Source organism: Anomalospiza imberbis, chromosome W (assembly GCF_031753505.1).
Source record: "Anomalospiza imberbis isolate Cuckoo-Finch-1a 21T00152 chromosome W, ASM3175350v1, whole genome shotgun sequence".
In the NCBI taxonomy this organism is placed as follows: domain Eukaryota; kingdom Metazoa; phylum Chordata; class Aves; order Passeriformes; family Viduidae; genus Anomalospiza; species Anomalospiza imberbis.
In genome coordinates, this window is record NC_089720.1 from 231537 (window position 1) to 256989 (window position 25453).

At 43.9% G+C, this 25453-nt stretch overlaps 1 long non-coding RNA gene across 1 annotated transcript; it reads right to left on the reverse strand.

Annotated features, from left to right (window-relative positions):
* Positions 1 to 3616: 3616 nt before the first annotated feature.
* Positions 3617 to 7113, reverse strand: LOC137464275 (uncharacterized). Its single transcript, XR_010994144.1, has 2 exons — positions 6939 to 7113; positions 3617 to 5910 (listed from the first exon to the last, which is right to left on the reverse strand). It is a non-coding gene; the product is annotated as an uncharacterized lncRNA (long non-coding RNA).
* Between the last annotated feature and the right edge of the window lie 18340 nt (positions 7114 to 25453).

The following is a 25453-nucleotide window of genomic DNA, read 5'->3' on the forward strand; positions in this document are numbered from 1 at the left end:
TTGAGTGAGTAACAGTCTGTGTGAATTAGTGGGATTCCTATGGAATTTATGATTTCTCCCATTGCTTCTTTCACCTCTCAGTATCTGGCCTTATCTACCATCAGGCTTACAGTTTGTAAAGGTACCTTCTTCTCATTCCTTTCAATACTGTGTTGTAAGTAACTCTGAGGCCTTTTATCTGTTATTTCCTGTCTATTCAACAAATAACTCATTTTATAATAGACCTGATCTGCTATTCTGTTTTGGGTTTGGATTTTTTCAGGGGATTTTGTCCCATTCAAAAGGAAGAACTGTGGGGGGAGGGGGTTGTCCAGGAAACAATTAATAAAAAGACGTGGCCAAGCAGTCTTACATACCATGGTAATGACTCAGCCAAGGGAAATGAGAATTTGGGAGTCATGCCTGGGAGACTGAGGGGGTTTCGGGAGTCAGGTAATACTAGGAGAGGTGGTGGGGGCTGGCTCTTTTTTCCCCTCTTCAGCCCCGTGACTGGGCAGAGCGGTCGTGTGTGTTATGGAGAGCAGGTGCCTGGTTTTCCCAAGGCAGTGCTATGTTGTAGCTTGCTGCCCAGGTCTGCCCTCTTTTCGCCATTTCTGCCGGCTGCCAGTGCGTGGTATGGAGATTGCTGCCGATCAAATCTGCCTGCCTTCACTGTTTGCTGCCTGCTGCGGACACCGATATCTGCTCATGAGTTTACTGATGGAGCAATTTTCCCCCTCTCCCCACCTCACCCAAGACTCCACTACCACTTAGAGAGATTGGCAAGCTCACGTCGGAGTGCCCCCTGCAGCTGAGGGGGAAACAGCACACCTTCCCTGCCTCAACAGGGCCCACTAGCACCATCTGCTGGTTGTAAGAGAGTCCCCTCAGCAGTCACCTTGCCAAGAGCCAACAGTGCCCCCTGAAGCCCCAGGGGAGTCACTGCAGTCTCTGCCTCTACATGAGACAACCGCGCCCCCTGCCAGTTGTGGTCATAACTACACCAAAGGGGAAATTGCTTGACAGGCAGCTAAAGGCTCTTATTGTTTTCCCCTCATTTTGTTGCTGTTGCTGTTGTTTGTCTGCCATTTTTTATATTTATATCCTAGTAAAGAACTGTTATTCCTTTTCCCATATCTTTGCCTGAAAGCCCCCTCATTTCAAAGTTGTTATACTAAGGAGGAAGTGGGTCATCTTTTCCATTCCAGAAAGGTTCCCACCTTCCTTGGCAGACACCTGTCTTCTAAACCAGGACAGTTTTTTAAAACCTGTGAGCTGGAGAGATTTTTGGTACGGGCCACCTAAATTTTAGCTGCTGCCAAAAATCTAAGGCAGGGCTTGTCTGAAGCTCCCATTTGATCCATAACAACACATATAATTCATCCAGAGAAGAGCGGGATGAGAACATATGAGAAGAACTGTCGCTATAGAGCCCCACATGGCACAAAGCACCAGGGCTCAGTCAGAAGGCTGTATAGACCTTGTATTAAAGCAACATGTTGCTTTTATAATCTTACAAGATGCTTACATTTACTTAATGAAAACATACACTACCCATTGGTTATAAAGAAGAAACAAAACTTTTGATAGGTAAAAGGAGCCACGTCACTGTGTGAGCCAACCAAAGTTCAGGTCTTTTTACTTTCTCTCTTTCTTCATGTTGTCATGGTGATAACCTTGGTGACTTCCTCAAGAGAGGTATGAGACTTTCCTTATCTTCAGGAAGCCTCCTGGCTGGCTCACAAGAATGGCACAGAAATGTCTTTCCTACAATTCCCCCTTTTTGTATTTGACCCGCAAACACAACTGCCAAGGATTTCTGAAGGGCCCTTGCAAAAATCGAAGCAGACAGAGGTTCCATTCTTCATTCACTTACAAATAACCAACTTCTACCAAATCCACAACACACACTCTCACAATCTTAACATTCATATATAAACAAGGCACATAAAAATAGATATTCAAATACTGTTATAGACCTCACAATTTCTGAATGACACATTTGTAGCAGAACGACACCTTCACCTCTAGTCAAATAAATTTCTCCCACACAAAGTCAGAGACCATGTCGTCTGCCTAGTCACCACTTAGAACAAAGTAGCATCCACTTAACTTTACAACTGGTTGCTGCTATCATAATGGGCAACCAACCTAGTTGCTCAAAGTGTGGACTTTAACTACTGATTCAACCCCTATGCAAAGGCAACGCTTCTCCCTTAGGTACATCAAATTCCCCTATTTTTGGGACCATCTGTGCCCTGCAAAAGGAAATGGTACAAGACACATTTCTCAGTACTACCAACCTCTCTGCGAGGGAATTCAAAGAACAGAAGCAAAAGTAACATCCACTAACTTAAATTTAGATTTTCAGCATAAGTCAATAACTCCCTTTACTCTGCCTTGAATTAACATCTTTACCATACATTCTTTGAGGGTCCATGCTTCCATACACCTAATAGCCAATTCCATTACCTACTCATTTTGCTTCTGCTGTGGAACCACCCATCCTTTCCTTTCCTGTGTGCTCCAAATAAAGTTTAACACAATGGGCAGAGACCCAACGAGGGCCATTCTCTGTTAAAACACATGCATATCCTCTTCCCCATGTTACTAATTCTACTAGGCTAGTCCACTTTCCCGTGATTAAATCTTTTACCCATGCCTTAATACCTTTCTGAAAGTTTGGCTGTTTCAAATTCAAAGATGAAAAATGATAGAATATAGGAGACAATTGCAAGTCCAGTAAAGGACGCAAAAAGTTTAACACATAAACGTCTTTATCTAATCTCGCTTGAGACGACTCCGTCTGCATTCCCCCTTTTTTTTTTTTTTTTTGTACCTGATGCTTCAATACACCATGGGCACGTTCAATAATTGCTTGGCCTGTCGAAGCACGAGGAATACCAGTGGAATGATCAACACCCCAGGCACAGAAAAACACCTGCAATTTCTTTGAAGCATATGCTGGGCCATTATCTATCTTTGCATGTGATGGAACGCCTAAGATGGAAAAGGCGTGGCCAAAGTGATGAATAACATCCCTTGCTGTTTCACCTGCCAACGCTGAGGCAACCATGGCATGAGAAAAGGTGTCAATTGTAACATGAACATACTTCTGACAGCCAAATTCAGGCATCTTTGTAACATCTGTTTGCCATTCTTGCAAAGGGAGTAAGCCTCTAGAATTAGTACCGTAATATTACAAAACATGAGACATATGACAATCAGGACAAGAAGAAATAATTGACTTTGCTTCACTATGTGATAATTTAAATTGCTGCCATAGTGCCTGAGCACCTTGATGAAAAAATTGATGAGATAGACCAGTTTGCTGTAACACAGGCACCGTTTTTACAGCTGAGGCAGCCACAAGGGAATCCACATAGGCATTATCTTCAACAAAAAATCCAGGTAGCGATGTATGGCTACAGATATGCATAATAAAATAAGAATGCTTTTGATTACGAATAACAGTCCACAATTTCAACAACATAACAAATAATGATTTCTCCTTTACATTATACAACACAGCTTGATCCAACTGTTTTACTAAATTAGCAACATAAACAGAATTAGTAACTGTATTTACAGAACTAGGAAACAAGTTAAAGGCCAAAAGTACGGCACAAAGTTCAACTAATTGAGGAGACCCTTGATGAACTATCACTTCATATTCCCAGCAGTCATCCTTCTTCCAGGCTACACCAGCTTTTCCAGTTTTCCCTGATCCATCTGTAAAAACTGTCGCACCTTCCACTGGAACAGAAGAACAAAGTTGTTTCCTCTGAAAGGGAAATTCAAAATAGGATGAGAAGGTAAATGATATGCTATTTGACCTGTAAAAGAAGATAAGGCAGATTGCAACTCATGATTGTTTTGAAAACACCACTCAAAATACCATTGTTGTATGGGTATGACAATAGTTACAGGATCACGGCCTAAGATTTCATGGCAGCATCTGCGACCTTTGATAATGATGTCTGCAAAAAGCTCATAAAGACCTGGAGCTGTTGTTCGGGACCTGAAAGATAGAAATATCCCTTCCAAAATATGCAATTTGTCTTCCCATTTATCATTCCATTGACACAACAATCCACATGGTATTTCATCATCTCTCAAAATAAATAATTGCACATCAATAGAAACATCTATCCTGGTAGCAAATTTAGATGTCAAGGCCAATTCAATTTCTTCTACAGCCTTTTTTGCTGCAGCGGTCAAATGTCTCTCATCAGTAGTGGAAGTAATCCCTGACAATAAGTCAAACAAAGGTTGCAGTTGATGATTAGTAATCCCCAAGTATGGCCTAAGCCAACCTATTGCACCAACTTATTTCTGTACATCAGTAACAGTTTTAATTTCAATGTCCAATTTTGCAGGTTGAGGCACAATTTGTGTGTTGGTGATTATCAACCCCAAATATTTCCAAGGCATCTGTTTCTGAACTTTCTCCAGGGTGATAACCAAAACAAAGGCTTCTAAATTTGCCATAGCACATTGTTCAAGAGCTGATAATTGTTTATTTTTGGACGCCAACAAGATATCATCCATATAATGATAGCAATAACAATTGCTAAATTGCTCTCGGACCTTAGATAAGGCCTGTGCCACAAACCATTGACAAACTCTTGGAGAATTTCTCATTCCTTGAGGCAGAACCATCCACTGATATCTTTGGCCCAGTTCATCATGATTTAAAGAAGGCACAGTAAAAGCAAATTTTTCCTTGTCCTGATCAGCCAATGGAATTGTAAAAAAGCAATCTTTCAAAACAATTATAATTATTTCCCATCCTTGTGGAATCATTGTGGGTGTTGGAAGACCTGATTGTAAAGCACCCATTGCAGCCATCACAGTGTTTATCTGCCGCAAATCGTGCAAAAGTGTCCATTTACCTGATTCCTTTTTTATTACAAACACAGGAGTATTCCATGAGCAAAATGATTTTTCAATATGTCCAGCTTGCAATTGTTCGGCTACTAAGCCTCACAGGGCAAGAAACTTTTCAGTAGGCAGGAGCCACTGATCAATCCAGACAGGCTTATCTGTCAACCATGTCAAGTATACAACTGGACGTTTAAGGCCCTGCATCCCAGTGGCCCCCACTAAAAATTCATAGTAATTTTAACACCCCATTGGGTTAAACAATCACATTCCCATAAGTTAGCTTGAGCGTTAGTAACATAAGGTCTGATGTTATATTGTTGGCCTTCAGGATGTGTTACAGTGATCGCAGTAGCAGATAAAGCACCAGCAGTTGACCCACCTAACCCAACAACTCCAAAGGCTGATTGAGTGAGGGGCCATGTTGAAGGCCAAAAAAACTGTGAAATTATAGTTACATCTGCTCCTGTGTCAAGTAAACCTGATATTGTTGTAGTTTCTGGATGACATCCCTTAGTGGTGACCAAACATTGTATTTCTGCACGCTCATCTGTCACCTTTTGAGTCCAAAAACCCTGAGGCGGTCCTGTAGATCCAAAACTTCCAGTGCCATGACTCCAGTCCACTACAATTGGAACAGAACTCATAAAAGGAACAAGTTGAGCAATACAAGTGCCTTTTTGGATAATAACAGGAGGTTCACTAACAGACACCATAGCATTAATTTGTCCCACATAATCAGAATCAATAAGACCTAAATGCACATTAATACCTTGAATAGTGGTACTAGATCTTCCCACTAGAAAAGCACTTAAACCTCGGCCTATAGGACCATGGGCATCAAGAGGCACTTTACATATACCTCTTGTCAAAATAGTGTCAGCTGTCGGTATATCAATCCCTGCAGATCCTCTTGTGGCCCCTCTGTATCACTCACAAATGGAGAGCTTTGCAGTGCTGCCAGGGCTCGTGATTGTCGTTGGGGTATTAGTGTCTCCACATGCCCCTTCACGTTCTTCTTCCAGTTTCCCTGCACTTGTCGACCACCTGAAAAAGATCGTAACTTACAAAATTTAGCAATATGGCCAAAGTTACCACAAAGATAACAAGGCACTTTATTGGTCCAGATTACCCTAGAGTGTACAAACCGTCCAGCAGTTTGAGGGCATTGTGCCTTCACATGCTCTGATTCTTCACAAGCAGAACATCTGGGTGAAGACTTCAAGACTCTTGCCAGAGCAGCCATTTTATGCTCAACTGAACCAACCTTTGAGCAAGCAACTACAATATCAGATAGCGAAGGATCTCAGGGTAAAGAATCAATAATTCTCCTGCAATCTTCATTCGCGTTGTCCCGGGCTAATTGTCTGCATAAAATTTGCCTCAACTTATCATCTTCTGCTTGCTTCTCAAGGGCTGCAGCAACCCTTTCCACAAACTGCAGAGAAGTTTCCTTTAGCCCTTGCTGGATAGTAATATACCTCAGTTTAGGAGCTGCCATTTCCATTGTTTTAAGTAAAGCACTCATACCCAGCTGCTGAGCCTGTGCCAGAACCAGGGGGTCCTATCTTGCCTGCAAATCCGGGTTGGAGAATGGTCCATTGCCCAGCAAGGCATCAACTCCCACAGCATGACATGGATCGTGCTAAGGTAACTGCATATCATCCAATGCTACTCTTTCAACCATTTGTTTCCAGGTAGCTTGAAACATACCATACTGCACTTGCTGAAACAGACTCTTAGCAAGGTGAACAATATCATAAGGAGCAAGTACATCAGCATTTAGAACACTAATCAATTGCATCACCTGCAAAGAATTAGCACCATACTGATCTACTTTTGCCTGGAGATCCTGCACAACCCTCCATGCAAAAACCTGGTGGCTATCTCGTTGCCCTGAATTAGTAGCAGCTTTGAAAACAGGAAAAGCCACAGGCCCACCAGAAGCAGCAGCAGCCATTTCCATCCTTTTAGGTGGACCTATTTTCTCCAACAAATTCCAATCTCCCACTTCAGCTGCTTTCATTCTCACATGCTCCCAAAATTGCAAAGGATGTTGAAAGAGTCACAGCCACCTGCCAGGGAGGTAAAGTCCAAGAAACAGCAGACCTGGATCTGCTACGAGGTCTACCAGAAACAGATCCTTGCAACATTTTAGATGCACTTATCACCGGCAGTTCATCGTCAGAAGTATCACTAGACAAAGAAGGACACAATGTTAAAGACTGCATTTGTTCAATCAGTTCAGAAGGGAGGGGGGCAGATGGCTCAAGGGGGGTGGAGCGGAGGCAGTTGACTCGAAGGGAAGCAGAGGGAGGGCGGATGGCTCGAGGCAGACAGCTCAAGGGAAGGCGGGGGGAGAACAAGCAAACCACAGGAGGGCGGGAGAGGAGCAGTCAATGTCCTATTGGGAAATTCTATTCCTGTGTAGGCACATCTCTCCATGGGTACACATGTCCCTGCCAGGAGTTTGCTCCAGCATAGGCCTTCCATGGGGTCACAGCGTCCTCTCAGGCATCCACCTGCTCCAGCATGTGGCTCCTTCATGGGCAGCAAGCAGGTGGATCTCTGCATCTCTGTGGTCCTTCATGGGCTGCAGGGGCACAGCTGCTTCACCATGGGCGGCACCACAGGCTGCAGGGGAATCTCAGCTCCTGTGCCTGAAGCACCTCCTCCCTCTCCTTCTCCACTGATCTTGGTGTCTGCAGAGTTGTTCTTTGTAGGAAAGACATTTCTGTGCCATTCTTGTGAGCCAGCCAGGAGGCTTCCTGAAGATAAGGAAAGTCTCATATCTCTCTTGAGGAAGTCACCAAGGTTATTACCATGACAACATGAAGAAAGAGAGAAAGTAAAAAGACCTGAACTTTGGTTGGCTCACACAGTGACGTGGCTCCTTTTACCTATCAAAAGTTTTGTTTCTTCTTTATAACCAATGGGTAGTGTATGTTTTCATTAAGTAAATGTAAGCATCTTAATTGGCCACTGGTGATGGTGTTTGGATTCAATTGACGAATCTGGTCAAAGCTGTATTGGACTGTCAGCAAGGGTGATGGGTTTTTCTTAGTAGTACAGTATAGTATAGTATAGTATAGTATAATGTCGCACTACGACACGAAATAACTCACGCATGCACACTAAGATGCAAAGAACAAAAGGAAGCTAACTTTATTCCTGACCTTGCGATATATAGAATTACAAAAGTGACAGTGGATTGGAGGATGAAGTTGCCACCTCTCCAACCAGACTGGCCACACCAACAGTCCATCAGTTCTCTCCTTCTACAAAGTAGAATGCGAAGCAATCATTATTTACATGAACAGTCTGTGAGAAACTCCAGTAGAAATATGCAAGCATCAGAAGGCATAGAAAACTTTTAAAATATCTTTAAAACTTTCAAAAGAACAGGGCAACAGTATAATAATAATAAAACGATTGATCAACCTTCTGCAATCATGGAGTCAATGCTAATTATTACCCAGCAGGGACCCATGCTACAATAGTGTGAGACCTCCCCAGTTAGCCAGGACTGGTGACAAATGATGAAGAGTAGCTTAGTGAGCTCTTCTGCCAGCTTCCTCAGTACCCTTGGATGAATCTCCTCTGGCCCCATAGACTTGTGAGTGTCTAAGTGGCTCAGCAGCTCACTAACTACCTCCTCCTGGATTACAGGGGGGCTATTCTGCTCCTCATCCTTGTCTATCAGCTCAGGGGGTCAGTTGTTCTGAGGATAACTGGTCTTACTGTAAGACTGAGGCAAAGAAGGCACCTTTGCCTTTTCCTCATCCTTGGTGACAATGTTCCCTGCCTTCATTCAATAAGAAATGGAGATTCTCCCTGCCCCCCCTTTTGTTGTTAATGTGTTTATAAAAACACCTTTTACTATCTTTCACAGCAGTGGCCAGGTTGAGTTCTAGCTGAGCTTTTGCCTTTCTAATTTTCTCTCTACATGACCTGACAACATCCTTGTACTCTTCTTGATTTGCTTGCTCCTCCTTCCAAAGGTCATAAACCCTCTTTTTCCCCCTGAGTTCCAGTGAAAGTTCCCTGTTTGGCCGAGCTGGTCTTCTTTCCTCCCAGCTCATCTTTTGGTACATAGGAACAGCCTGCTACTGCACCTTTAAGGTTTCCTTTTAAAGTATTTCCAGCCTTCCTGGACCCTTTTGTTGTTAAGAACTGTTTCCCAGGGGACTTTCTAAATCCATGTCCTGAACAGGACAAAGTCCACCCTCCAGAAGTCCAAGGCAGAGGTTTTGTTGACACCCTTCCTTATTTTACCAAGATTTGAGAATATATAATTTTGTGATTGCTGTAATATCAAGGTCCTCAAAATTTGAACCAAACTTTGCATTTTTTTAGTTGTTAATCAGTAGCTATAGCTGGAAAGTTATGATGAAGCAATTGCATCGTGAACCTTTTGATTAAGCAGTTGCATTGTGAACACTGTATGCTTGGCTAATCTTTTGTTTTAAGGAAAAGAGAAGACAAACCCAAGATAAATGGGCTGTCTGGACGAGAGCCACCAGGAGTGAAATCAACAGGACTGAGCAATACCTGGGGAAAGGTAATTCTGGCAGGGGAGATCGTGACCATCAACCCATTGACCACCTACTCAGAATGGACCCCTGACTCAAATGGAGGGTATAACTGAGCGTGCAGACTAGCATGAGAAGTGAGAGAAATAACTAGCAAATAGAAATTTGCATACTAAATAATAGAAGAGTATCATAGCAGTGGTCCCTGCCAGGTAATAATTAGCATTGACTCCATGATTGCAGAAGGCTGATCAATCACTTTATTGTACTATACTATATTATACTACACTACTAAGAAGAACACTTCACTGTTACAGACAGTCTGATACAGTCCTTGAAAATCCAAACACCATTACCAGTGTCCAATTAAGAAATCACCCTTTGGTAAACAAATCTCCATAACACATTCCACATGTGCACAACAAGTGCAGCAAATGAAGATAAGAATTTTTTCTCATTATTTTCTCTGAGCTTTCTCACAGCTTCCCAGGAAAATCCTGGGAAAGCTATCTCTTTCTCTGTTCAGAGGATATGCGATTACCACAGAAGAGTAATGTAATTTGTAACCAATGAATGCTGATGCCTTTGCTAAAATATATAAATAGTGTAAAGTTTTGATGACTGGGGATCCAGCCCAGCTTCTGACTTTGCACAAACTAGAATAAAATACAGAAATACCTCACCTTGGTGTGTGAATTAGTGCCAGTCTGCATTTAGGACAACAGCTGTGCCCAAGACAGTCTTCCACCAGCCCTTCTCTGTTTGTAAAAAGCAGGTCTATTGGGGCACCACCCCTGGTAGGCTCACTCACCAGCTGTGTCAGGAAGTTCTCTTCACCATACTCCAAGAATCTGCCTCCTCTCTGCTGTGTTGAGTTTCCAGCAGACATCTGGCAAATTAAAGTCTCCCACAAGAACAAGGGCTGGTGACCGTGAAACATCAGCTAACTGCTTATAATTCATCTGCCTCTTGTTGCTATTGAGGCAGAATGGGAATAATGTGACTCCAGATCAGAAGGCAAGAATGAACTCTTTATTAACAAGTACATTGGTCTTTTATAGAGAACATCGTGAGGACCAACTTCATTGGTCCTAGAGTAAAAACATCTCACACCATTGGTGCATTATGAATAGCACACGGTGGCAGAACACATCTATAAACAATATGAACAGAAAGAGAGATAGTAATTATTTGCATACCTCTCGGACTTTTTCCCAGGCTTAGCCTGGTAGAAACTCTCTCCTTTTCTCTCTGACTGAACTGAGAATATCTATAACCTCTTCATCCTGGTTGGGTGGTCTAGGACAGACTCCCATCAGGAGATCTGCCTTGTTGGCCTTCCCCCGGATTCTGACCCATAGGCACTTGACCTTATCATCACTATCCTTGAGCTCTAGACAGTCATAATATGTGGTAGTCCGTTATTTTACAGTTTGATCTTCTGCAGTATGTTTTGATAATCCTTGTTATAAGTTTGTAATGCTTCATTCTATGTACCCCATTTGGCTTCCCTAATGGTTCAGTCCTGAGTTGTTTACCACAGTTTTCCCTGCCAAAATGTATATCAATCCACATGTCAATCCACCTGCATACCTCCCTTGCTCCCTTGTCTCACCCCTGTCTGTCAAAGATAGCACACTCTTTTGGTTCTGGAGTGTTCCCTGTCTTTCAAACCTTCCTCAAAGCAGAATTGGGTTGCAAGGTTTGCTCCCTCCCTGTGTTGGCTTCTATTGGGGAGCCCCCACCCTGCACCCCTCCCCTAATGCCTTCCTATTGGTCAAAGGTTGTGTCCTCTCCGTGTTCCCTCTACCCTATAAAAGTAGTCTGTTCTGGTTCAGATTTGTCACTTGCTTTGCCCCACTTCGAGATTAAATATTTGGAGACTCAGACAAGTGTCCTTCCCTTATTCCTTTGCCTCAGTTTCCTCATGCTCTGTGCCTCTGCTGTGCTGCAGCAATCACTGCTACCCGCAACAGTCTCGGCAGAGACTTGGGAGCGGCCACTCTCGTGTCTGCCCTCCGGCCACAAGCGGGACAGCTAGTCGGCGAACCTCCATCTCGTGGCTGCTGAGAGCCAGGAGCAGGTGGTGCCCAACATGATGCCTCTTTGTTTCCACGAGGCTTTCTCTGCGCATCTTCGCTGCCGCGAGGATCGGTGGTGCCGGATCTGCATGTCACTGTGTCGCAGAAGCAGAGGCAGAAAGCGGCGCTGGGCTTTCAGCGCGAAAAAGCAGTGGCGGGAAGCGGCGCCACGGTTTCCATGCAAAGAAACCCAATGGACAGGCTGTACTGCAAGCAAACATGCCCTGGATTTATAAGCCATGCTGTGCCATTGCCTCCGTGTGAGCATGCTGTGTTTTAGTCAGCAGTGCTCCCGGAGGAAAGAGACGTAGCTTTCTCGTTGGTATCCAGGAAGGTGTCTCTGGGATCGAGGACCCATTCTGCGACTTTATTTCCTGAAGTCAATGGTTTGGTGAGTTCTCTGGGAGTCTGAGAGGGACCTGGCCAGGGGCTCAGGAGGTGAGCGGCTGTTTCCTGAGGCAAGGGGACATGCAACACGTGGTGTGCTCAGTTTGTCCCTGTCGGCTTTCAGGACCCTTTTTTTTTTTTGTCTCCTTTTTCCTGCAAAGGGTGGGTGGAAGCTAAACTAGGTAGACAGGATGGGTGCCAGGCTGTCTACCCAGCAAAGGGAAGTTTATTACCAAGTCACAGAGTCCCTGGGAGAGGCGGGTGTTGTGTTTTCAAAGTGAATTGTTAAAAATTTCATGAGGTGGTTGTTTTTTAACTTTCCAAATATTACTTCGCAAGATGGGCAAAATGTTGTATTTTGGAAGCAAGTAGGTGCTAAATTGAGTGATTTAACAAAGAGAGGTGACTCCCCCATTAAAGAGGGATTTTTGCAATTATTTCTGTTGATTTGGGATGTGTTAAAAGTGAAAGAAAGGGGAGTTAAAAAAAAACCCGCAAGTTTACCCCCGGTTTTCCCCAGAAACCCCTCTTCCCCACCTTCTTTTCCCATTCCCTCTTCCCCTACACTGGGTGGACAGGGGGGAGCAGCCCATCCTCAGAAGACGCCGGGCTGCCACCATCTCCCTGGCTCCCCCAGGTCCCCTCGGAACCCCTGCTTGGATAGTGATGGCCACACTGTCCAGGACCTCACCCCGATCCCTCAATCCAATCCCTTTGTCCCTTTTAGAAATCGTAGTTCGGAGTTCCAAGATGGTTCCTTCCCTTATCCCACCGAAGCAGCACAAAATGGCCTTGGCCTCGTGGCAGATGCTTCTTCTTCTTCCCAGAACCCCTTTCTCCCTCTTCCCGCCCAGACCCCTGATCCTTCCCTCTCGCTGAGTCCCTCCTCCTCCTTTGCGGGGGGAAGTTTCACCCCACCCATGGTTCCATCCACTGCTCCCCCCATTGATGTGTCATCACCAGCCCCCTCCTCCTTCTCCTCAGCTGCCTCCGCCCAGGTTTCTGCCCACCAGCCTCCTGTTTCCCACGGTCCGGCTTCTGGTTCCCACAGTAACAGGGGGACCAGGAATGCAGTGCCAGGGAGACCAGAAGTGGTGGAAAATAACAACTCACCTTTCCTAGTGAATTGTGGTGAAAAATCAAGACCCCACAATTCCAATAGAGATTTGTAGGGAACTGAATGTTTTTATTTACAGCAGGGATTTCCCTTCAAAGTGCATGTGCGCCCCTGAGAACTCCCGATACTTTTTCATTACTCTTACTAATTTACATATTCATAGAATTTCACAATAGGTTCATAAAACATGGGACTTCATATAAAAATTGGGAAAGCTGGACAGGCCAAACGCAGATCCAAATCAATGTGGTTAATCATACGTTCTCCCTTTATTATTTATAAGATGGCAGTTTATATACACTTCCAGATAGTTTACAATTGTGAGCACACTCTCATTGGCAAGCAAACATTGTTTGTCTTTGTCTTAAGGTGGCTAAAGTTTCACAATGCAGACCTATACTAATTCACACCCAGAAAGCCCATTACACTGTGCTTACACCTTAACATAATTTCTAACTGCGCCACAGACTAATTTTTAACTGCCTCATAGGCTTCAAGGCCCCACCAAGGCCCGTATCTGAGGCCTAGGCTGGAGTAGCTCAACCTTCACTCTAAATATAAATCGTGTCCTCTCTCTCTCAGAAATTCTGCTACAGGTTCATGCATACTCATTCTGCTGATTTCGCGTTACACTTACAGATAGTTACACTTGTACTCATTTTTGTCAGAAAGTACAGAAAGAACTCCTGGGTCACTCTGCGCTGTCGGTTTCAAGGTCCAAGGTGTCTTTCTTATCTCTTATCTCTTTAGCTTGGAAATTTGCATTCTTTCTCCTTAGCTGGGGCAGTTTTGCTAGTGCTGCACTTACCAGACTAAACAGCATATTTTAGTTACGTTAGCAAGTTCAAAGCGGCACATTTCACCTAACCCTAACCCCGTTAAATTTTTACACTTTCATCCCCCCCCCTTTCCTACATAAAGGTAAATTCTTTTACTTAATGCAAATCACTACAATAATAAGTGTCCCTTAATGCTTTACCATGTACATTTGATAAGGAGGTTAACGCAGCTACTTGCTGTAGTATTCTCCAATTCCAAATTAGCAATATGAAGGATAATCCTAAACTTCAACAACAAAATTGCAAATACAAAAATTAGAATGATTTCTAGTAGACAAAATAAAATCACTGTTATTGATTTTTTACATTACAAGCAGTTCTCAAGCATACACAACCTTTACCAGTATATACAAACACAGTTTTCTGATCAGTGTCTGGATGAATCTCAAAGTGGCAAATACTTTGTTCAGTGTCAAGACACACATCTTGAGTATTAATGCTATTGCCTTCACAAATGAATCCTAGTTGTTCCCTAGTAACACAAGATTCTAAGTTTACTGTTTGCGACTTTTCATTCACCTTTCGTGCCCACACACTATGTTCTGAAGGGTAGAGCACTGTTTTTTATGATTTAATCCTAGTGCAATGATGGGGTGGATCACATAAACAGTGGCATTGCGTATGGTAAGCACAAAGGCAGTGGTCACATTAGAAGCAGGATCATAGGTAAAATTTACCATAGTCCACCAGGGTTGAAATTTCCTTTCAAAATCAATCACATTATCCCAGACAATCTTTTCAATTTCACTTTCACTTCCTTCCCGTATGATCAAAGCTTCTGTTGCCTGCATCCATAACTGTGCTTGTATACAGCTGAAAGCTAAAGACACATTATCTTGAACTGTACTAAGTGCTTCTACTATTAACTTGTGGTCTTGGTCCCTGGCCTTTTCCCACTTTGGCAGTACCTTTGAAATCTGCCACTGGCTGGTTCCTGATGCCAATAGAGATGACTGTCTTAATTTTGTTAAACTACTTGTTGCAGTGGCTAGCTTGTTCATCAGTATTTCTGAACCGATTCCATTTAAAACTCCTAATCCCGTACCTAATATCCCAGTTAGATCCCTTTTTATTTTGCTCCTGAGGTGTACTTGTCTTTGTAACCCCATTGTCCAGCCCTCAAAGGATGTTCTTAGGAAAGAGGAGCAGGCTGGCTGGATTTCTGAGATATTAATTTGCATTAGCAATTCAACACATTTGAGAGACCACTCTGGATTGAACAACAGTTGTTGTTGACCCATATTTCCCACTACGTATGGGCCTATTTCATATACCTTAGGTTCAAGTGTGGTTTGCATCTGGTGTGAGTTGTATGTGGTTTTGTTATTGTAACAGGTATAACATCTATTTTAAATCTAAATGAGAGTCCGACTTCATCACGAGCCCACAGACAAATCACTTCTACAGGCTGAATTAATGTGAAATTACACCAACAATCTAATTTACTTGGGCTATCACAAACCTCCCGGTGCCTGTATACAGGAGGGGCGGAGACACTAACTTCCACAATTCTTGTTCCTGTCACTCCTGCTTTTCATATACTTGATTCCCATGGATTACTGCCGTAGATAGGTTTAAATCTTTTATCTTAAAATGTTCCCTCATGGATCCAGTGTACTGATTAAAAGCCTGGGACCAAGACCATTCATTATCAGTTTGGATAGAGGTACTTTCTAATTCCGAGACTCCAATTATGATTATATACAAAACAATTCTGTAAATGAAATTACAAGCTACCCCTGGACACAATATACTCATTTTGCTCGAGTAAGTTTTAGTCTCAGTTCATTGTGTCTTGGTGTCAATTTTCAAGGAGCTTCTGGGGCCTGCTTCCTTCAAGCGTGGTGGATCTGGGTATTCTGCTTCTTAATCTTGATTGCAGTGAAGGTGGTGAGAAGCATCTGGAATGGTCCTTCTCACTGTGGTTCCAAAGTCTTTTCTGTAAGAGACTTAACATATACTTAATTCCCAGGCTGTATGTTATGTACTGGTTCACTTAGCTCCCTGCTCTGAGTTCCAGCCACATGTCTTTTCATTTTATTTGACCTGTCTACTTAAAGCCACCATATAGGTCTCTTGCACTATTCTGGAAATAAAATGTGATCCTTTGTCTGGGAATATTGTGACTGGAACTCAGAAAGCGATATTATTTACTCTGGCCACCTTGACAGTTCTGGTGGGGAATGCTTCTGGCCACCCTGAAAATGTATTTGTCAATACTGACACCCCCCTTTCCATGGGGGTTTTGAAAAGCCAATTTACCACTGCTGTCCAGATCCATGGCCCCTCCCAATCTGACCAAGTTTTGTCTGGGGGTATTCTTGGGGTTAGTTTGGAGGCAAGGAACACGCTATCAGCTCACCTGAGTGACAGTGGCATATAAATTTCTGGCAATGATCCTTTCAATCAGATATGTGTTCTAAAAAGCCTGTGGAAGTTACCACTTAAAAGTCAACACTTCATTTTGATGCACTCTGTAACACTGGCAATCTTGGTCATTCTGGGAAAGGAGCTACACTTTATAAAAGTTTTTAGGTAATTAGGCCCCAGTGTGTTTTCTGGTGCTCCTCCCTTACTAGTGACCACACGTATGGGAAGGGGTTACCAGCTCCCTTTCAATGGTAGCCCACCCCTCTTGGTTATATGTCCCTTTTGATTAGTATTATTATATTCTGGCTTACCTTTAAGGGAAATCTGTCCATAATTACCTCACCTTTTTCTGCTTTCTTTTCCTTTCCATCCACCAGCTCATTTCTTTTTTTCCCAATTCTGAGCTCACTCTCTGGTGTGCTTTAACATGCATACTTCCAACACCTGGATTATCTCTTCAGCAGTCCCCTTTCTCTCCAGATAGCTCCATGTGTGTGCATAGCTCTGAATGCATTTCCAAGGCACGGGTCAGTGTGATAATCTTGGCCTTCTGCACGGAGGTGCCTGTTGGTAAGGGTCCAGATTCTGTTACCTCTCTGCAGGTAGTGACTGCATGTCGCTTTCCACTGGCAACATAGCTACTCCTGTCAGTGAACCAGGTCTCTGCATCATACAAAGGAGTGTCCTTTAAGTCTAGGTGGCTGGAGTAATAGCTTCAGTAGTCTCTAGGTAATCGTGGTGTACTGCTTCTCCCTGATTTCCACTGAGAAAAGAAGCTGGGTTGACAATGTTAGTTACCACTCTCTCTATATCATCTTGTTCTACCATGATGGCCTGGTACTTCAGGAACCTCTGTGGTGAGAGCCGGTGGCCGCCCTTTACTTCCAGTACTGCAGACACTGTGTGGGACACTAGCACAGTCAATTTCTGTCCCAGGGTAAACTTGCATGCTTATTGACTATTCAGCACGACTGCTGCTACAGCTCTGAGGCAACCTGGCCATGCTTTGGCATTGCATCTAGTTGCTTGGAAAAGTAAGCAACTGCCCTCCAGTATGAATTCAAGTCTTGCGCCACATGGGAGAATAGCAAGAATAGTTTACTTACATCTGGAAGTCCTAAAGCTGGAGCTGACATGAGACACTCTTTAGCTGGTGAAAGGCCCATGTGGCTTTCTTTGTTCAGTGGAGATCTCTATCTGGCAAACAGTCTGTAATTATAAACCCACAGCTGGCACCACCCTGCCATACCTCTGTCTTCTTCTTTAATACTCTGTATCCGTGGAGTTCTAGGAAATTTGAAAGGCTTCTTCTTTCTTCCTGTGGAGTTTCCCAGGATTCTGGATCATTGCAAGTTGTTCTCCAGAGTGGGAGAATTTTGAAGCCTTGAGGCACATGGACCATGTGAGCTGGGATTTGCACCCGCTTTTAGGGCTTTTCTATTCAAATGTAAAAATTATCTGGCTGGCTTCGTGGATAAGGAGGCAAAAGAAAACATCTTTCAGACCTAAAACAGTAAACCAGGTTAGTTCAGGTGTTAAACAAGGTAGTAAAGTATATGGATTTGCAACCACAAGATATAAATCCTTTGTTATCTTATTGACAGCCCTCAATCTTGTATTATCAATTATTGGGCTGATTTATCCCCTATCTTCTTTTTCGGGAGGCACTGTTTAATTCTCACTGGTTGTGTCCCTTCCTTAAGCTTGATTAGTATGGGGGGCATTCTTTGCCCTCCCTGGTTCATTAGAGGCCCATACCCCTGAAAAATACTTGTCCTAATATCTCTTCACTAATTTCCTCCTTATTTTCAATGGCTGTTAATGTTAAACTTAGCACCTCTATGTACCTTTGATCATCTACCTCCAAAGTAACCTCCCCATTTTTGAATGTAATGGTTGCTTGTAACTGCTCCAACAAGTCTCTCCCTAAAAGTGTCTTTGGAGAATTGGGCATATGCAAAAACTTGTGAATACCCCATTGTTTTCCCAATTTATACTTCAGAGGTTTGCAAAAATATGCCTTCTCAGATTGGCCAGTTGCGCCCCGCACCACAACATAATCATTTTCCATAGGTATTAATGCTTCATTTAAAACTGAATATGTAGCTCCTGTATCAAGCAAAATTCCACCCTTTTCCTTTCTCCTGGTCCCACTGCCTCTCACAGAGGGCTCGGTTACCTCCTAGTTCTGGATGAGATTGGACTGCCAGGATGGGGATGGGTTCGAGTGGGTATACCTTCAGAGCCTGAGTCCTTTTCCCTTTTGGGAAGGTCTTCCTCATCCTCCGTTACCTTAGGAGGAGCCTTTTACAAATCATCTATATTTTTGTGTTTCATGATGATAAGCTTTGTCTGATTTCATACATCGCTTCCTTATACGGCATGCTGAACAACACATTTGATTATTTGATTTGCCTTCTCTTTGCTCTGTTTTCTTTTTCAAGAGCTAACGCCAGTGGGTCAGAGGGAACTCTGAATCCACAGTTACTCTGCCATTCTGGGTGATTCTTTAAGGCGAAAAACATATCAGCATACGAGACCTCACCTTATTTGCTTTCCTGTCTTAAAACCGCATTGATTGCAATAAGGTATTATAAATCTTTATTTTCCTGGCCGCCCCTACTGGTGGCTTTCTCCCAGTGAGCCCCTCCCCCCTTCCCGCCCCCCCCCCCCCAAGGGGCTAGTTTGGGAACCTCTTTGCTCTGGTTAGTTCTCATTCCTTATACTATTTTGTTTCCACCCAAGCCTCATAGTCTTTTCTCAGTTTTTCTCACACACAGACCTCTGGGCGGCAGATATCAGATGCAATCCTCCACACATAAGCTTTAAAATCTCAGGTTCTGAATCAGCTTGATCAGGAACCTTCAATTTACACTTGGGGCATAGAACAGCAATACCAGCCCCTCTCACAAACTCTGCATTGCAATAGTACTCATGCAAGGTGCCAGCCTCTTAATACACCAAAAACTCCCGGGAATTGCCTGCAGGCTATTCCGTTTATCACTTCAGTGTTTATCACTTAACCTCTACACGGGTTGGTTTCAGTCCAGACTTACTATATTACTAGCTGAAGTCTGATAAAGCCCCTTTATATAAACTCATTTGTCTCCTTTATTTAAACTGTCTTTTACAAAATCAGTCTTTTCCAGTTCTCTTTCCTCATAATCTAATTAAAGCACTATTTCTTGTGGAAGGGGCTAACAATGGGCCTGTTAGCTAAAGAAGCGAGAAGAAGCTGAGAAGCAAGAAGAAGCTGATAAGGAGCTCTCTTCAAGGCTGTTACCAAGGAGACCAAGAGAAGAGAGGAATTGAAGAAAGATAAGGAGGGAACTGCAGCTGGACAAGAAAGTTAGCTGAAGTCACTGTTACTTTTCACCAATGGTGTTATGTTGAATTATTGTGGCCAATAGTTAGGGTAGAAGAAGTATAAACAATTAGAAAGTGTATAAAAGGTCAGCCATTTCTGTAATAAAGAGTTGCCATCAGAAGACTGCTTAATGTCTCTGCTTTGTGTTGTGACCGCCTCAACAACGACAGTTTCTATTGACACTTACTTTGCTGCCTTGCAAAAGGCTGTGCCTGTTACAGCAAAAACTCTGATATGCCCACAAACACAGACCCCCCCTCCTTATCTCAAATTCATGAGAGTCAGGGCTTAAGTTGCCGTGGGAGAGGAATTCCTGGAATTCCTTTAATTTGCTTTACCACAGTTAAACAAATCACCACAATGTCGCTTTTCTGCAGAAAATGGTCACTTGTTGCAAACAAAATCCTAAAATCTCCACAAACACAACCCTACAATCCCGAGAATCAAATTACCACAATGCAGGGGAAGAACCACACAAACTCACTGGGAAAGGTGGTATCTCTTAAAGTGCCCACTTTTCTCAACACAACACAGCATACAACACTTCAGCACCTATCCACACCAGCTTCCTCTGGTCCCCACACACTCTGGACACAATCAGAACAACAGCACACCATAAAATTCCAGGAATCAAGTCCGAACCACTGGGGCAGAGGAACCCCTCCAGTTCGTCTAGCTACAGTTAAAATGTGCACAGTCTACACAAATCTACACAAATCACCACCTTTAAACACAATAAATGTCCTCACCCATGTTTCTCCACTTGTTCCACTTCTCCACGGGTCACTGCCTGCCCCCATAGCCTGCCCCAGCTGGCACCTCGGGCCTCACCAGGCCGCTTCAGACACGAGTCGAACTTCCCCCCCCGCGCCGCGGGTACACTCACTCCTTCGTTATTTCACTCCCTTTATACACCATGCACTCACACGATTACAAGCACATTAACCACACAATGTCTGGACACTACAAGCACACAAACTTTGGGTTCACTCGATGTGGCAGAATTTCTGAGAGAAAGTGGTCACGATCTGTATGTTCACGATTTATATGTTTAGAGTGAAGGTTGAGCTACCCCAGCCTAGGCCTCAGATATGGGCCTCAGTGAGGCCTTGAAGCCTATGGTGCAGTTAAGAATAAGTTTGTGGCACAGTCAGAAATTATGTTAAAGTATAACACAGTGTACTGAGCTATCCAGGTGTGAATTAGTATAGGTCTGCAGTGTGAAACTTTAGCCACTTTAAGACAGGGACAAACAATGTTTGCTTGCCAATGAGAGTGTGCTCACGATTGTAAACTATCTGGAAGTGTATATAAACTACTGTCTATAAACAATAAAGGGAGAATGTATGATTAGCCACATTGGTTCGGATCTGCCTTTGTTCCTGTCCAGCTCACCTTTTTTTTATTAGTCCCTGCTTTACGTGGCGCAAGTGAACAGGGACAGAAAGTCTCCGATGAGTTTCAAAAAGTCGTTGTGATAATAGCAACTGTCAGTTTTATGACAGTGACGGGAAACGGCCCCCAAATCGTTTGCAGGAGGGAGCGATGGGGGGCTCAGATCCCAAATCGCTTTTAAAAGCGACGGGGATTGGGATGCCGGAGCACTGAAGCCTCCTGAGAAAGGTTTCCAGATCGTTTTTTGCTTGTTCGCAACGGGAGACCGGTGGTAGCCTCTAGGGTTCACGCATTGCCTGTGCGCAGAGTTGGACGAGCTGCGCGGCGGAGGTGAGCGAGACGGAGCAGGGTGGCTGGAGCAGTGTTGCGGCTCTGTCGTTTGGAAGATACAGAGTGCCCCGCAGTGGTTGGAAGGTAAGCCGCAAGCCAAGATAGCGAAAGGCAGTCAGAATGGAATGTGTTTGGGACGCAGTTCTAGGACTTCTGGTTTATATCCTCTCAAAGAGAGGGGAAAAGATAAAGGACACTGATTTAGAGCAATTAGCTCTATGGGCGAGAAATAAGGGCAAATTGCAGAAGCCCTCACTCCTCTTTAGCGAGACAGAGTGGCAAGAACTAGAGCAACTGCTTTGGAATTCGGCCGTGGAGGGCGGAAGGGACAAAAAAACCATTTTAGAGTTTGGGGTAGTTGCAAAGAAAGTTTTACGAACCTTGCAAAGCATGTCCACCAAAAAATGGGCAGCCGAGGTGGCAATTCAAGCATTTGAGGGACCCGTGGTTGAAAAAACAGAGATTCCGAAGTCATCTCAGGTTGAAAAATTTTTTGGTGTTCATAATATGCCGCCAATGCGTGGACAAAGGGCTCCGGTCAGCACGTCCGTGCAGGAAGTAGTGGCCCACATGGAGAGCCGCGCGCAGGTGGCGGAAGTGACTCAGTCAGCTGCCAGGCAAAATGAGGGGCAACAGGAAGTGAGCCAGCCGCCCCACTCCTGGGGCAGGGTGAAACCCAAGGAGACAGGCGGAGTTGATGACGAAACGGGGCTGGCTCAGGTGACAGAACACTGGGGTGGAGACCAGGGCAGAGACCAGGGCGGAGACCAGGGCGGCGATGGGAGCGAGGCGGCGCCCCCCCTGCACCCGCCAGGAGGCGTGGCCACCGCCGCAGCCGTGCACGCGGGGTGGGGCCACTTCGCAGCCGGTGCTGCCAGCAGAGACCCACGCACGGGGGGGGCGGTTTTGAACTTGGCATCAGGGGCGGGGGGACGACAGAAGCAACTACACAGACAATAGCGATACAGCCCGCAGCAGCCCATTCATGCCACACAGAGGTTGCCCGACACTGCACGCTTCCCTCGAACTCTGACACAGAGTACATGCAACAGAGTACAACTCACCTACCCAATTGAAATGCATCAATTGTCACAACAGCTGGCCCATCAAGCTTTGCTTTCAGTACCAGATAAGAAAAAGCCAGCACCTTATACAACCATAAAGCAAGGAACCACAGAACCATATGGACAGTTCATTGACAGGTTGTCAGCTGCTTTGGAAGATGCTCCTGATGTACCAGCAGATGTTTGAGATCATTTGTTTCGATCACTTGCTTTTGAAAATGCTAACTCACACACGAGAACTATTTTAGCCACCCTTCCTCAAGGCTGTCCAGTCGACAAGATGCTTGTCAGAGCCACGAGAGCAGAGCAAAGCAATCAAACTGCAGCATTCACCGCACCCATTCAGGATGCCATGCAACAGCAGGGACACATCATTGCAGCTGCTTTATCAAAGAATTACCGAGGATGATCTCCAACCATTTCTACCGTAGCTTCATGGCATTGATGCCAACAGCACTCGAGTTTGTACCTCTGATCAACAAAAGTCTCTGATTCGAGTTTAAAAAAAAAAAAAATTACAACCTGGTTGAAGTGGTCACTGTTCCTCTCCAACAGTGATGTCTGTCCACTTGCCATTGTTTTTCAATGGCAAAAGAAAAAGGGGGAGTCCCAACCTGGTTCAGCAACGATTCTGCATGAATGGGTGTTTTTACCTGTTCAATGCGAGAATCATGCACCAACAATTTCAGATCCCCTGAATGATGCTCAAGGGATTGTCCGTGCCTGCCCTCAATGTAGTCATTATAGGCCTGGCCTTGGACTGGGCACAAATCCAAGGGGACTGAAAGCTTTAGAATTGTGGCAGATGGATGTCACTCATGTTCCAGAGTTTGGTAGGCTGAAATATGTCCATGTCACTGTAGATACCTACTCAAAGTTCATTTGGGCAACAGCACAGACAGGGGAAAAAGCTCTCCATGTGAAAAGGCATTTATTTGCCTGCTTTGCAGTTATGGGTGTACCTGTAGAAATTAAGACTGATAATGCTCCATCTTATGTCAGTCAACAAATTGCCACATTTATGCAGAAGTGGGGGGTGAAACATACCACAGGGATCCCTCACTCCTCTACAGGTCAAGCTATTGTGGAGAAAGAGCAAATCGTACCCTGAAAGAATATCTAGCAAAACAAAAGCAGAATGATGAGATTGATGTATCTAACAGATTGTTGAAAGTATTGTTTACTCTAAATTATTTGTGTTTAGCAGAAGGTAGAGAAGAACCTGCGGTGGTGATACACTGCCAAGGGGTGAAAGAGGGAAGACCACAAGCAATTCCAGGACTTTATGTCTATCACAAGGACATGCAAAAAGGTGAATGGCAAGGGCCAAGTCCTGTGTTGTTTAATGGTAGAGGTTATATGTGTGTCTCAACAGGTACTGGTCCAGTTTGGGTGCCAAGCAAATTCACCCGTGTGTGTCCACAGGCAGAGATTCCAGCCAACCATGATAACAACGCTGACGACAACGATTTACCTGGAACATCCCACGACAAGTCCAGGTCTGATGAAAATTAATTTTTTAGAGTATTAGAAATTAAATTAGATAATTATCAGTATAATATTAAGTTTAGTATAAGTTATAGTTTGTATTTAGAATTAAGTTTAGAAGTAAGTTTGTTTCTTTCATGTTAAACAGAGCAATCACAAACGGGAAAAATATGTGGTGGGTCACAGTGTTTTTGTTAAGTAGTGTCTTTGTAACTAAAGTATTTGGAATCCTTGCGTCGCTGTAGAGCAGGACGGTAACGAGAATGACTCCAAATCAAAGGCTAGAGAATGGACTCCTTTATTTCAAATGTACCGCTCTATTTATAGAGAACATCGTGCAGACTAATTTCATTGGTCCTAGAGTAAAAACATCTCACACCATTGGTGTGCAGTGAATGACGCACAGTGGCAGAGCATATCTATAAACAATGTGAACAACAAGATAGATTAGAGGACTATTTACATTCCTTTCCAACTGTCTCTCAGGCTCTTCGCCTGGTTAAAAAACCCTCTCTTTTTCTCTCTGACTGAACTGAGAATATCCACATCCTTGATGTCGACAAGAGACAAAACATGTGGGTCACGTGGGCCAATCAAACGGGGCAGGATTCATTCTGCCTGTCTTTAAACACACCATCTAGTCCTTTTCGTACTTGTTTAACTGGAGTTCCACTGGGTTCCATGGCAGAATTCAAAAATTGGACCCAAGCCAAAATAGACCCAAAAGGTGTTCTGGGAGCGCAAGCTGTTGTAGTTGTGCAGAATCTTATATTTATTAGTATCCCACCCCAAGAATTCGATCTTTTAGGCTCTGTCCCAAGAAATTACTGTTTGATATTTGGACCTCATGCTATGAAACTAACGCAAAAAGGACATCAGCCACATCATGGCAACACTTGGTTGTCTCCCAGATCCCAATTATATTATAACTATTCAGAATATTGTAATAATCAGACACAATCCGTGATACCATCAAAAAGTGTTGCAAGAAAACTGCCACCAGGAACTTTCTTCATTTGTGGGGATCGAGCCTGGTCTGCAGTGCCTCACAAAGCTATGGGAGGCCCATGTTACCTTGGTAAATTAACCCTGTTTGCTCCCACCATCCATCAAGTTATGGGATTGCCCCAGAAGCCTCGATGAGCCAAACAAAGTGCTCTCCAACTAGACTCCCATTGTAATGACCACATATCACTTTGGGGGTGCACATCTGTAGTACTATCCTCAATTTTCGCCCCCGGGGTTGCTTCAGCGCAAGCTCTCACACAATTGAGAGCCCTGGCCTGCTGGACATCAGAGCAAATTAATATCACATCTAGAATGTTAAGTGAGCTTGCCACTGATGTAGATGACATTCGTCATGCAGTTCTGCAAAACAGAGCTGCCATTAATTTTCTTCTTTTAGCACAAGGACATGGGTGTGAAGAATTTGAGGGCATGTGCTGCATGAATTTATCTGACCACTCTCGATCAATCTATAAACAATTAACACAACTGAAAGACAATATGAAGAAAATTGTCGTTGTAAACTCTCCGTTTGCTGACTGGCTCAATTCTTTAGGTTTTACTGGATGGTTCATAGAATTAGTTTGTTATGGTATTATAATTTTTCTTACTATT